General features: G+C 43.4%; 1 long non-coding RNA gene across 1 annotated transcript in view; it reads left to right on the plus strand.

Annotated features, from left to right (window-relative positions):
- Positions 1–12,036, plus strand: part of LOC129527095 (uncharacterized) — a 46,806-nt gene extending 34,770 nt beyond the window's left edge. The window contains exon 3 of the long non-coding RNA XR_008671999.2: positions 11,694–12,036. This is a non-coding gene — a long non-coding RNA (uncharacterized lncRNA). The remainder of the gene's footprint in view (positions 1–11,693) is intronic.
- Positions 12,037–13,721: the final 1,685 nt, after the last annotated feature.

The following is a 13,721-nucleotide window of genomic DNA, read 5'->3' on the forward strand; positions in this document are numbered from 1 at the left end:
CAGGAGGCTGAGGCAGGAGAATTGCTTGAACCTGGGAGGTGGAGGTTGCAGTGAGCCAAGGTCATGCCACTGCACTCCAGCCTGGGCAACAGAGCGAGACTCCATCTCAAAAAAAAAAAAAAATACAAAAATACAAAAATTAGCCCAGTGTGGTGGCACATGCCTATAATCCCAGCTACTTGGGAGGCTAAGGCAGGAGAATTGCTTGAACCTGGGAGGTGGAGGTTGCAGTGAGCCAAGGTCGTGCCACTGCACTCCAGCCTGGGCAACAGAGCGAGACTCCATCTCAAAAAAAAAAAAAATACAAAAATACAAAAATTAGCTCCGTGTGGTGGCACATGCCTATAATCCCAGCTACTTGGGAGGCTGAGGCAGGAGAATTGCTTGAACCTGGGAGACAGAGGTTGCAGTGAGCCGAGATTGTGCCACTGTACTTCAGCCTGGGCAACATAGCGAAACTCCATTTAAAAAATAAAAAGCTAAAAGAGTATAATTGGAATGTTTTTAACACAAAGAAATGATAAATGCTCGAGGTGGTAGATAACACACTTACCCTGATGTCATTTTTATTTTTATTTTTTTTTTTGAGACGCAGTCTCGATCTGTCACCAGGCTGGAGTGCAGTGGCACGATCTTGGCTCACTGCAACCTCTGCCTCCCAGGTTCAAGGGATTCTCCTGCCTCAGCCTCCTGAGTAGCTGGGACTACAGGCATACGCCACCATGCCCAGCTAATTTTTGTATTTTTAGTAGAGATGGGGTTTCATCATGTTGGCCAGGATGGTCTCGATCTCTTGACCTCGTGATCTGCCCGCCTCGGCCTCCCAAAGTACTGAGATTACAGGCATGAGCCACCGCACCCAGTCCCTGATGTGATTATTATGCATTATATGCCTGTATCAAAATATCTTATGTACCCCTAAATAGATACACCTATGCAGCCATAAAAATTAATAATTTAAAAATATCTTTGAAAAAAATAAGTTTCTACTTCATAGGGTGGTTGTAATTATTAAATGAGTTACTATGGAAAGTGCTTAGAGCAGTACCTGGCATTTAGATGTTACCATATAAATATATAGCATTTATAGTGTGTGTGTGTGTATATATCGTATTTACACAGCATTTATATATAGTATTTATAATTAGTCTGAAATCTGTGACACTGTGGAAAAGATTTACGTTTTGAAGTACTGTATGTTCAGAATTTTCCATGAAGGAAATTCACAATGTGGAAGGAGGAATCACTTTACCACTGTTTCAGTCTCATAAGGGGTTGTGAGGATCGAATGAGGCCATATACCTCAGCTACATTTGTATTTGATTAATAAAAGAAAATACGGGTGTAGATAGTTGTCATCCAACTTAACTTGCCAACATAATTTCTGTATCTGAGAAATGCTGCTTCAAGTCCAAAGCAGCATAAAATGATGCAAGAACATCACACATTCTCATGACCTGCAGATCACATATGCAACAATTCCATGAATGCTCATAGAAGCACCAGAAGATATCACCCAGACATGGTTCTTTAAACTGGTGCTCTGTGAGACTCCTTGGGGGAGGGGAAAGAGCTTGACTGCCTGGGTTTGAGTGCTGGTTCTGTCACTTATTACATGTGATACTGGAGGAGTTACTTAACCTCCCCAGGCTTCTGTTTCCTCGTCTGTAAAATGGGAATGATATCTACCTCCTGGATTTCTGGGCAAGTTGGATGAGAAAAGCTATGTGTTTCAGAAATAAAAACTGTTGCTGACCTCTGCAGACTGTGGATGCTGGCGATGCAAGTACTCGTTGAGCAGGCTGTCTCGTGTGGGTGATAGTGTGTATTCCCACGAGCAGTCTTGGAGAGGCAGGACCCGGGTGATCTTCTTAGGGAAAGGGGAGAGATGGAGAGTCCAGAGGAAGATCCTGGAGGGAGCACTTGGGGCTGGGCAAGATTCAGAGACTGCTCAGAGAAAGGGTCCATGAGAAACAGCCAAAAAGGAAAACAAGGGAGAGATGTTTAATGGAAAGAAATGCTTCACCCTATTGTTGTATGTATGAAAAATCTCCTCTTTCCTTGGTCTCCTCTATAAGCCTTCAATAAAATCCACCTGTGTAGGTGGCTTCTTTTGGGAGGAGTGAGAGAATTGGTAAACCCTGCTTCGAGGATTCCTTAGGGAGGAAAGGTAGGTTGCAAAACACTCACATCTGAGTTACTTCTGTAATGTGCCTTGCACAGTCCTAGGTTCAGGGTATGTGCGTAATAAGTGACAGACATTTTACGTCGTGTTACATGTGTGCACACATTCTGGTAAAAACTTGCCTCACTCCACGCCGCAGGCTCATGTCAGCGGCCCGGCACGAGTGTTTCTATGACAACCATGGCGTCTCTGCGCCTTCAAGGTGGGCTCTTGTGAATGGGGATGTGGGTATAGTGGGTTCCAGTTCCGCCAGTAGACCAGCAAATCCTCCCTCTTTTGGCAAATTATTCTCTTCCACTCGCCACTTAGTTCACGCTGGTTGTAGGCGCCAGGCAGTGAACCGCATCTCCGCTCTTCTGTCCCGCAGCGACCGCGCAGGTCCAGGGCCCGCTCCAGGGGACCTGGCCACGGTGGCTCCTAACCCTGGCAGATAACAGGCCTCTGTGCGCTCCGCTTGATCCCAGCGCGGCCCCAAGATCCGAGGCGGGCTGGGGGCGTCCTCACTGCGCGCCCTCTGATCATGGCTCTGGCCTCACGCCTCTAGCCGCCGCGTAAGAGCCGAGGAGCGCGCAGGGGCAGGTTCCCTGGCCGGACGCTCCCTCCCCAGGGCCCGGGTCAGGGTCAAGGTCTCGGCTCTGCCCGTACGCAGCACCGCCCCTTGGCGCAGAGCCTGCGGGAATGTGCGGGCCGCCCCAGCGCCGACCTCGCGCAGCCGGTTCTGCCGCCGCCGCCAGGGCGGAGACTGGCTGCCCGCTTGGACCAGGCGGCGGGGCGGAGCGGAGGCCGCGGGCTGGGCGGCCGCGCGGTGCGGACTGTATGTGCCTCCCACGATGGCCCGTGGGGCCTGCGCTCTGCCCGATCAGATGGAAAAGAACGTTTTAGATTGAAGTTTTAAGACGACTCTCCCGATGCCGCTGGAACTGGGTACAGGTGTGTGTAGAAACAGGGTCACAGGCTCAGTGCATTCAGTGATGATGCAACTGTGGCTGAGCGCCAAGCCCTCCGGCAGGCAACGCCGGACAGGCAGCCCTCCAAACCCACAGAGGAGCGCGACCCCTCCCCATGTCTGCACCCCACCCGCCTCTGCCCTCCTCTCTGCTCCCCAAACCTCTGCTCTGGGGATAAGTATTAACTCTCCTGGCTCTGACATCCCACCTGATGAATGTCCCTCTGCAAGGATCTGGGGTTGCCCTACACGTGTTTGGGCCCTCTTTTTTCGGGCCTCTGGCTTTAGCCATAGACCTTGGTCTTTGTCCTGCTTTCTCCTCTGCCTCACCATCACCCTGTTTTCCCTATGACCCAATCTCCTTCCAACACCCCAGTCCCTTCATCAGCAGCCCCAATCCTGATGCCTGAGCAACTTCATTAAAAGTAACTACCATCCACCATCAGCCCAGGATCACTCAGCTCCTTCAGCTGTAACCCTAGAATTCAACTCTCATAGCTATCCTCGCCTTCATTTCTTAGACTTCACAATTCTGTGGTTATTTCTGTCTCTCTATTCCCCATGCTCACTAATCTCCATCCTTAACATGCCCCCACATGCTGCCCTCCAGCTTTTTTGTCTCCATGGTCCCTGTCTCAGACCTTCCCTCCTGAGTGGGGCCCCCACCTCCCTTGAATCTGGGATCACTGGCCCAGCCCAGCACAGAATCTTCTCCTGATGTTGGCCTGATGGAGTTTGTGTGTCCTGCTGGTGTCCGCATGTTGAGACTCCAGCTGCTGCCCTGCTCCAGGCCCCAATCCCAGCTTGCATCCTCATGTGTGCTCCCAAACCTGTCAGTGGAGTCCAGAGGCTTGGCAGGACCCTCTTCTGTCCAGCAGGCCTGCCACAGTCTACAGAACAAATTCCAGTTCCTGCTGCTTCTGCTGAAGGAATTGGAATCCCATTTCTTTTTCTTTTTCTTCTGTGTTTTTTGTTGTTGTTGTTGTTGTTGTTGTTTTTGAGACAGTCTTGCTCTGACACCCAGGCTGGAGTGCAGTGGTACCATCTAGGCTCACTGCAACCTCTGTCTGCTGGGTTCAAGCAATTCTCATGCCTCAGCCTCCCAAGTAGCTGGAATTACAGGCGGGTGCCACCATGCCCAGCTAAATTTTTTTGTATTTTTAGTAGAGACGAGGTTTCACCATGTTGGATAGGCTGGTCTCAAACTCCTGGCCTCAAGTAATCAGCCCACCTCAGTCCCCCAAAGTGCTAGGATTACAGGCGTGAGCCACCGTGCCTAGCTGGAACCCCATTTCTTAATCTCACCTGCCATTAAAGGTCCTGCATCCTCCTGGGTCCTCCTGGAACAGAAGTTATACTAGCCTTCATGGTGAAGGAGGAGCAGCGCTTAGCCTCATCCTTCCTCCCGGCACACCCAGGGATGCTATTGGGTCAGCCAAACATTACCACCAAGAATTGGTAAAGGAAACAAAGGCTGGTTTGATCTTCAGAGTCTTGGCTGCTCCTGTTTCCTAAAATTGATAGTGACTACATCGTTACTCTCTGAGTACCTACTGAGTATAGTAAGGGACTCCCAGAAGGGGAAAGCATCGTCCTCTTCCCTGGCTTAACTAAATCCTACCCCTTCCATCAAGGCCCAAGTCCTACACAGCTGAGGGCTTAATTAGAGCCTGCCTTTATCACTCGCTGTGGTCTTCTCTGTCATTGCTGTTTCCAGAAAGAGACAGTGATGTCAACTCTGTGCCTCTGGTCAGCTCTGGAGCATCCGCCACATCTTAGGCTGGACAGCCAATCACATGCCAAGGGAGGCTGGGCTCCCCCTTCCAGGGGCTCTCAGGGTGTGTGCTGTGGATGTGTGCCCAAGAAGGTGGGTGTTCATGGGTCTCTCCTGCCCCAGGAGGCCTCTGCGGAGTTGTTCTTGGCCCATCACTGAGGACATGCTGTGTCCTGCCTCTGGATTCTGGATGAGAGCAGGAGTCCATTCTGTTGGGGATTCACACTAAAATACTGCTTCCCACATTTGAGGATTTCTTGCACCATGAAAGACTTCGTGGGGAGGGGCCAACAGGGGATGGCTAACTTTTTACTTTGCCAAGCAAGTTCATTCAAAATAATTACTATTGGCTGGGTGCAGTGGCTCATGCCTATAATCCCAGCACTTTGGGAGGCCAAGGTGGGCGGATCACTTGAGGTCAGGAGTTCGAGACCAGCCTGGTCAACATGGTGAAACCCCGTCTCTACGAAAAATACAAAAATTAGCTGGGTGTGGTGGCGTGTGCCTGAAATCCCAGCTGCTTGGGAGGCTGAGGCACCAAGAATCGTTTGAACTGGGGAGGCAGAGGTTGCAGTGAGCTGAGATCCTGCCACTGCACTCTAGCCTGGGCAACAGAGCGAGACTCCATCTCAAAAAAAAAAAAACCCAACAAAACAAAAAACCACCATCTACTATCCCATCAGTTCATAAATAAAGACTTTCTAATTCCCAAAATATGGAAATGACATCATTTTAGATGAATATCCATTTGTTTAACTTTTTGTTTTAGAATAATTTCACACATAAAATTTGCTACAATAGTATGATGAACTCCTATATACTTTTCACCCAGATTCACCAGTTGCTAATGTTTTGCTATATTAGGTTTATGAGTTTCTTTTTTAAAAAAAAATTTTTTAAGACAGAGTCTCACTCTGTCACCCAGGCTGGAGTGCAGTGGCTCAATCTCGGCTCACTGCAACCTCTCTCTCCTGAGTTCAAGCAATTCTCCTGCTTCAGCCTCCCAAGTAGCTGGGATTACAGGTGTATACCACCATGCCCAGCTAATTTTTGTATTTTGAGTAGAAACATGGTTTCACCATGTTGGCCAAGCTGTTCTGGAACTCCTGACCTCAAATGATCCACCACCTCGGCCTCCAAAAGTGCAGGGATTACAGGCATGAGCTACTGTGCACAGCCTTGGTTTATGATTCTGTCTCTCTACATTCATACACACAGAGAAAGAGAACATGTGCACAAGACAGAATACTCTCTGTTTATATAAATTTCTTTACTGAATTATTTGAGAGTAAATTATAGACATTGCACCTCTTTACCCTGAAATACTTATGTACTATCACCAAAACCAGGAAACTTAACATCACTGATATAATATTATAATCTACATAATTGATTAAAATTTTGCCAATTATCCTAATAATGTCCCCTCTCCCTCCGCCTGCTGCTACTTCTCTCTTCTCCCCTTCTCCTCCTCCCCACCCTCCTTTTCTTCCTCCTTCTCTACACCCTCTTCCTCCTCTTTTTCTTTTCTTTTTCCTCTTCTAGGCATTGCTTTCTCTGGCCCAGGATCCACTCTAGGATCACACGTTGCTTTTGGTTGTCATGTCTCTTCAGTTTCCTTCAATCTGTTGACAGTTTCCTCAGGCTTTCTTTTGTCTTTCATGACATTGACATTTGTGTGTATGAAAAGTACAGGCCTGTTATTGAGTAGAAGGTCCCTCAGTTGGAGTTTGTCTGATGTTTGCTCATGGTTACACTCAAGTAATGCATTTTTGCCAAAATACCACAGAAATGATACGTCCTTTCTCATTGCATGACATCAGAAGGCATATGACATTGGTTTGTCCTATTTAAGAGATGTTAACTTTGCTCTCTTAGTTAAAAGGGTGGCCACCAGATTTCTCCACTGTCAAATTACTATTTTCCCCTTTGTAATTAGTAAATAATTTGTTAAGTGGATTAATAAGTCTTTTAAAGGAAATAAAATCTTCATTTTACGTCTTCCTAAATGAGTCTTTTTTTTTTTTTTTTGGAGTTGGAGTCTCGCACTGTTGCCCGGGCTAGAGTGCGATGGCGTGATCTTGGCTCATTGCAACCTCTGCTTCCGGGGTTCATGCGATTCTTCTGCCTCAGCCTCCTGAGTAGCTGGGATTACAGGTGCACCCCACCACACCTGACTAATTTTTTGTACTTTTAGTAGCGATGGGGTTTCACTGTGTTGGCGAAACTGGTCTCGAACTCCTGACCTTGTGATCTGCCCGCCTCAGCCTCCCAAAGAGTTAGGATTACAGGCGTGAGCCACCCCGCCCGGCCAATAAGTCTTTTAAAGGAAAAAAGGCTTTTTGAAAAATTCATAACATAATCCTTATTTTGGACTGACTCTTAAAAACCTTGGCACAAGAATGCAAGCAAATTACTCATTTATCTATCAAATCCTTGAGTACTGCATGTGCCAGGTACTGCTCCAGACCCTGCCTTCTCCATCTAACTCCCTCTTTAGTCATCCTGGACAGACTGGCCCCAGGCTTGGGTCCCCAAAGTCATTTCTTGAGCCGCTTGAAGGCAGGAGCTGATACAGAGACACAGTAGGTAGTGGTTCTGGAATCTAGGGTACCCACAGTGTAACAAGGAGACCTGCTCTCAACTCTATGGATACAGCAAGGCTCTTCTGTGATGAAAGAAATAATATTGCTGACATATGTGTTTATATTTTAATTAGCTTTCTCTGAGTTACACTGTAGTAACAAATAACCCAAAACTCTTAGTGGCTTACAGTAAGAAGGGTTTATTTCTTATGCACATTTTATGTCGGCTGTGGTCATTGGTGGTTCTGCTCTGTGTTGTCCTCTCCATTCTGGGATCTGGGCAGAAGATGTAGCCTTTATTTGAAATATGTAATCCTCATGGCAGAGGGAAAAGGAAAGTGATAGAAGTCTGCCATCGTTCTTAAACCTTCTGCAGGAAAAAGCATAGTCATTTCCACTTACATTTATTGGCCACCTCAAGTCGTGTGACCATGCCCGCCATTAATAGGACAGTGAAGTGTATTCCTCCTAAAAAGGAGTGCCGCAAGTCACATAGCAAAAGGAGAGGACGTATAATCACCTCACAGGAAAGGATAGAATAAATCAGAACCAATAATGCAACCAACTATGGTAGAATTCTTTTTTTTTTTTTTAATTGAAACAGAGTTTCACTTTTGTTGTCCCGGCTGGAGTGCTGTGGTGCGATCTCGGCTCACTGCAACCTCTGCCTCCCAGGTTCAAGCAATTCCCCTGCCCCTTCTGAGTAGCTAGGATTACAGGCGTCCGCCACCACGCCTGGCTAATTTTTTGTATTTTTAGTAGAGACGGGTTTCACCATGTTGGCCACACTGGTCTCGAACTCCTGACCTCAGGTGATCCACCCGCCTCGGCATCCCAAAGTGCTGGGATAACAGGTGTGAGCCACCGCACCCAGCCGGTAGAATTATTTTATACAGGTTCTCTGCACCAACCTTCCAATTTACAGAAAACAGAGAGGGCCAGAGGAACAAGTTAAACAACACCATGAAGAAACACTCACTCAATCCAAAATGTGGAACATTCTGTAAGAAAGCTGGCCTGGAGTCTTCAAAAAGACAATGTTATAGAAAAAGAAAGAAGTGACTCTTCCAGCTTAAAGGATACAACAATTCATAAGCTTGGATTCAGTCTGATTTTTAAAAATCTATAATTAGGGACAATTAGGTAAAATGTTATATAAACTAAATATTAGATGATATTAGAGAATTATTGTTAACTTTTTAGGCATGATAATGGTTTTGTAGTTATGTAGGGGAATGTCCCTCTTTTAGGAGATACATGCAAATATATTCAGAGGTGAAGTGACATAACATTTGCAATTTACTTTCAAAAGGTTAAGCAAAAAAGTATTCATGGCTGGGCATGGTGGCTCATGCCTATAATCCCAGCACTTTGAGAGGCCGAGGTGGGCAGATCACCTGAGGTCGGGAGTTCAAGACCAGTCTGACCAACATGGAGAAACCCTGTCTCCACTAAAAATACAAAATCAGCTGGGTGTGGTGGCGCATGCCTGAAATCCCAGCTCCTCGGGAGGCTGAGGCAGGAGAATCGTTTGAACCCAGGAGGCGGATGTTGTGGTGAGCTGAGATTGCGCCATTGCACTCCAGCCTGGACAACAAGAGAGAAACTCCATCTCAAAAAATATATATATATATTCATATATATATATTCATATATATATATTCATATATATATATTCATATATATATTCATATATATATATTCATATATATATTCACATATATATTCATATATATATTCACATATATATTCATATATATTCACATATATATTCATATATATATATTCACATATATATTCACATATATATATTCATATATATGAATATATATATATGAATATATATATATGAATATATATATGAATATATATATATTCATATATATATATTCATATATATATATATTAAGAGAGAGAGCAAAGTTGTATAATGCTTAAAATGTTGAAGCTTGGTGGAGAGTGGAGGGGTGTTAATACTATTCTTTGAAATTTGATGTTTTTAAAATTCGTAAAAATAAAAAAATAGGAGAAGTATATAGGTGTAGTTGTGATTAATAAAAATAAAGCGGCAGAGTGCAGTGGCCTCACACCTGTAATCCCAGCAGTTTGGGAGTCTGAGGCGGGTGGATCACGAGGTCAGGAGTTTAATACCAGCCTGACCAACATGGTAAAACCCCGCCTCTATTAAAATCAGAAAAATTAGCCAGTCATGGTGGTGGGCGCCATTAATCCCACTACTTGGGAGGCTGAGGCAGGAGAATCCCTTGAACCCAGGAGGCGGAGGTTGCAGTGAGCCGAGATTGCACCATTGCACTCCAGCCTGGGCAACAGAGCGAGACTTGGTCTCAAAAAATAAATAAATAAATACAGCTCACTTTAAAACGTTTCTGAATTTATCTTAAACAAAGTAACATGAGGAGAAAAAGAAAAATTATTTTGAAAAAGAATAAAATGTTTCTGAACTTATAGTATTTTTTAAATCACTATAATTTTCTCTATTGGTTTAATCTCCACTAACATATGAGGAGAAAGCCCTTAATTTTTATTTTATCTTAATTTTTTTAGAGACAGGGTCTCAGTCTGTCAACCAGGCTGGAGTGCAGTGCCATGATCATAGCTCACTGTAGCCTCAAACTCCCAGCACTTTGGGAGGCTGAGGCAGGAGGATCACTTGAGCCCACGAATTTGAAGCTGTAGTGAGCTATGATCACACTACTGTACAAAGTGAGACCCTGTCTCAAAAAAATTAAAAATAAATAAATAAGGTAGAAAGCCTCCTAATTAAGCCTTTCTGGAAAGTCTTAACTAATATACTGTATTATATGAAACACCTTACAAACTTCATATCCACTTTGTCTTGGGAATTTAACTAAGAAAATAACCGTGGATTTCTGTAAAGATTCAGCAACAAGGAAGTTCATCCCAGCGTTATTTACTTTAGTGAAAAAAAATGGGTATAATTTAAGTGTTCCAACAATAGTTGGTTAAATAAACTATGGCCCAGTCACCCAAAGAAAGGAATACAATATAGCCATCAAAAATTATGTTGTGGGCCGGGCGTGGTGGCTCATTCCTGTAATCCCAGCATTTTGGGAGGCTGAGGTGGGTGGATCATTTGAGGCCAGGAGTTTGAGACCAGCCTGAGCAACATGCGAAACCCCGTCTCTACAAAAAATACAAAAATTAACCAGGTGTGGTGGTACATGTCTGTAATCCCAGCTAACTCAGGAGGCTGAGGTGGGATGATTGCTTGAGCCCAGAAGGCTAAGGCTGCAGTGACCAGAGACTGCACCACTGCACTCCAGCCTAGGTAATAAAGCAAGACCATGTCTCCAAATAATAAAATAAAATAAAAGATATTGCAGAACAACAAGTGAAAGATACTCATACAATGTATTTAACAAGTGGAAAGATACTCGTACAATATATTTAGTTTATGAAACAACAGTATGTACTGTATAATCCTGTTTTTGTTAAAAAAGAAAAAAAAACTTAGAGAAAAGACTGGAAGAATATACACTCAAGTGCCTAATCTTGGTTATCTCTGGAGGTTGGATTTACAGATAATTTTTATTATTTTATTTTTCCTTATATCTACTTTAAAAATGTTATAAAGTGAACGTGAATTACTTTTAAATTAAGAAAAAACATAAAAATGATATTTGAAGGAAGGCTACTGAATTGCCAAATATTTTCTTCTGAAGAACATGAAGGAGCCCCCTTGTGGGTCCCTGGACCCTTAATCAGAGCTGAGACCAACCCAAGCCGCAAGGTGGCAGTGCTGTTCGCTGAGGCTGCCCTCGGGCTGAGCACTCTTGGGCCACACCCCTGAGAGTGCCTCCTCCCCCAGTTTCCCTTTTACCCCAACACACATGGGCACCCCCTGAAAGAAGAGACAACTTGGTGTGCACAGCTGCTCTGCCCATCTTTGCACCTAAGTCCAGGATGACAGGGGAGTGGAGACGACAAATCAAGAATGTCCTTTCCTTGGAGGAAACTGGGAGGCTTCCCCCAACAACCATTGTCTCTAGATGTGGCTCCAGCTGCCAGATTGTGTGCGCGCGCGCGCGCGCGCGTGTGTGTGTGTGTGTGTGTGTGTGTGTGTGTGTGTGTGTGTGTATTCTGCATGTTTTGCTTATTGTATCATTTTTCTTGGATGTTGTGTATTTGTTTTAATGTTTAGAACTTGTTCTTTTATTTCAGGACAATATGAACGGAACACAATGTTGAAGAAAATACATTTACTTTGTACCCAATTCTATGCATATTTTCTTCTGCTTTCCAGTCCACACGTTGTTCATCATATTGGAAATCCTCTCTATACCTGCTTTGAAGCAGGATCAATGCACTATACTGATATAATTTCAGCAAATAACTACTGACATGAATTCATAAATGGCATCATTTTGCATTCTGCCCTGTAGGCTTATAATAAAAGTACTTCGTCTACAAAGCAATAATGCAACTTTATTTATGAAATCATTTTCCAATTAAGAAAATTTTCAATGGTTTATAAAAGTGGACATTTGCACAATCTTTTTCATAATTCATGAAATTGTTTAAAGTGTAAAATTCAGTATTTTTTAGTATATTCACAGAATTCTGCAGCATCACCACAATAAATTTTAGAATATAATTGAATCTTGAACAACGTGGAGGTTAGGGGTACCAGCCTCCCTGCAGCTAAAAATCCATGTATAACTTTTGACTCCGCCAGAGCTTAACTACTAATAGCCTTCTGTTTACCTGAAGCCTTACTGATAACATAAACAGTTGATTAACACATTTTATATGCTATATGTATTATACTCTTACAATAAAGTAAGCTAGAGAAAAGGAATGCTATCAGGAAACTCATAAGAAAGAAAAAACTATGTTTACTATTCATTAAGTGGAAGTGGATCATCATAAAGATCTTCATCCTTGTCATCTTCGCGTTGAGTAGGCTGAGGAGGAGGAGGAGGAAAACGGGTTGGTCTTGCTGTCTTGGGGTGGCACACTCAGAAGAAGCTTTGTCTATCAGTGGACCAGTGCAGTTCAAACCTGTGTTGTTCAAGAGTCAACTGTATTTTCATCACCCCCGAAAAAGAAACCCTATATCCATTAGCAGTCACTCCTCATTTCCCCTATATATTTGCATATTCTAGACATTGCATATAGATGGGATTATACAACGCGTGTCTTTTGTGACACTTTTCTCACTTGGCATAACGTTTTCAAGGTTCATCCATGTTGTAGCATGTATCAGTACTTCATTCCTTTGTAGTGCCAAATAATATTCCATTGTATGGAATTTTATTTATCCATCCATCAATGGATGGATATTTGGGTTATTTCCACTTTGGGCTGCTATGAATAATTCTGCTATGAATATTCATATACACGTTTTTGTGTGGGATATACCTAGGAGTGAAATTGCTGCATCATATGACTGTTTTCCAAAGTGGATGCACCATTGTACGTTCCCACTAACAATGTATGAGGGTTCCAGTTTCTCTACATCCTCGCAGACTCTTGTTATTGTCTATCTTTTTGATAATAGCCATCCTAATGAGTGTTAAGTGGTATCTCACTGTAGTTTTGATTTGCCTTTCCATGATGGCTAGTGGCCATTTATGTATCTTCTTTGGAGCTGTCTATTCAGATCCTTTGCCCATTGTTTAATTGGGTTATTTGTCATTTTATGATTGAGTTGTTAAAGTTCTTCATAAATTCTAGACAGCAGTCCCTTATCAGGTATCTGATTTGCAGATATTTTATGCCATTATGTGAATTGTCTTTTCACCTTCCTAGTGGTGTTCTTTGAAGCACCAAAATTTATAATCGTGATAAAGTCCAGTTTATCTATTTTTTTCTCTTGTCACTTGGGCTTTGGCCCATCCCAAGGTCACAAATATTCCTATATTTTCTTCCTATATTTCTTCTAAGAAATATATGGTTTCTCCGAAGTAATGCAGATTATTTAAAAAAAGAGAAAAAAAGAAATATATGGCATGTAGGGTGTCAGATAGGGGTCCAATTTCATTCCTTTGCAGTTGGATATCCAGTTGTCCCGACACCATTTGTTAAAAATACTATTTTTTTCTCCATTCAATTGTCTTGGCACTCTTGTTGAAAATCAATTAATCATAAATGAAAGGGTGTATTTCTGGACTCACAATTCTATTCTGTTGCTTTATGTCTATCCTTATGGCAGTACCACACTGTCTTGATTACCACGGTTTTATAGGA

The sequence above is a fragment of the Gorilla gorilla genome, chromosome 16 (genome assembly GCF_029281585.2).
Source record: "Gorilla gorilla gorilla isolate KB3781 chromosome 16, NHGRI_mGorGor1-v2.1_pri, whole genome shotgun sequence".
Taxonomy (NCBI): domain Eukaryota; kingdom Metazoa; phylum Chordata; class Mammalia; order Primates; family Hominidae; genus Gorilla; species Gorilla gorilla.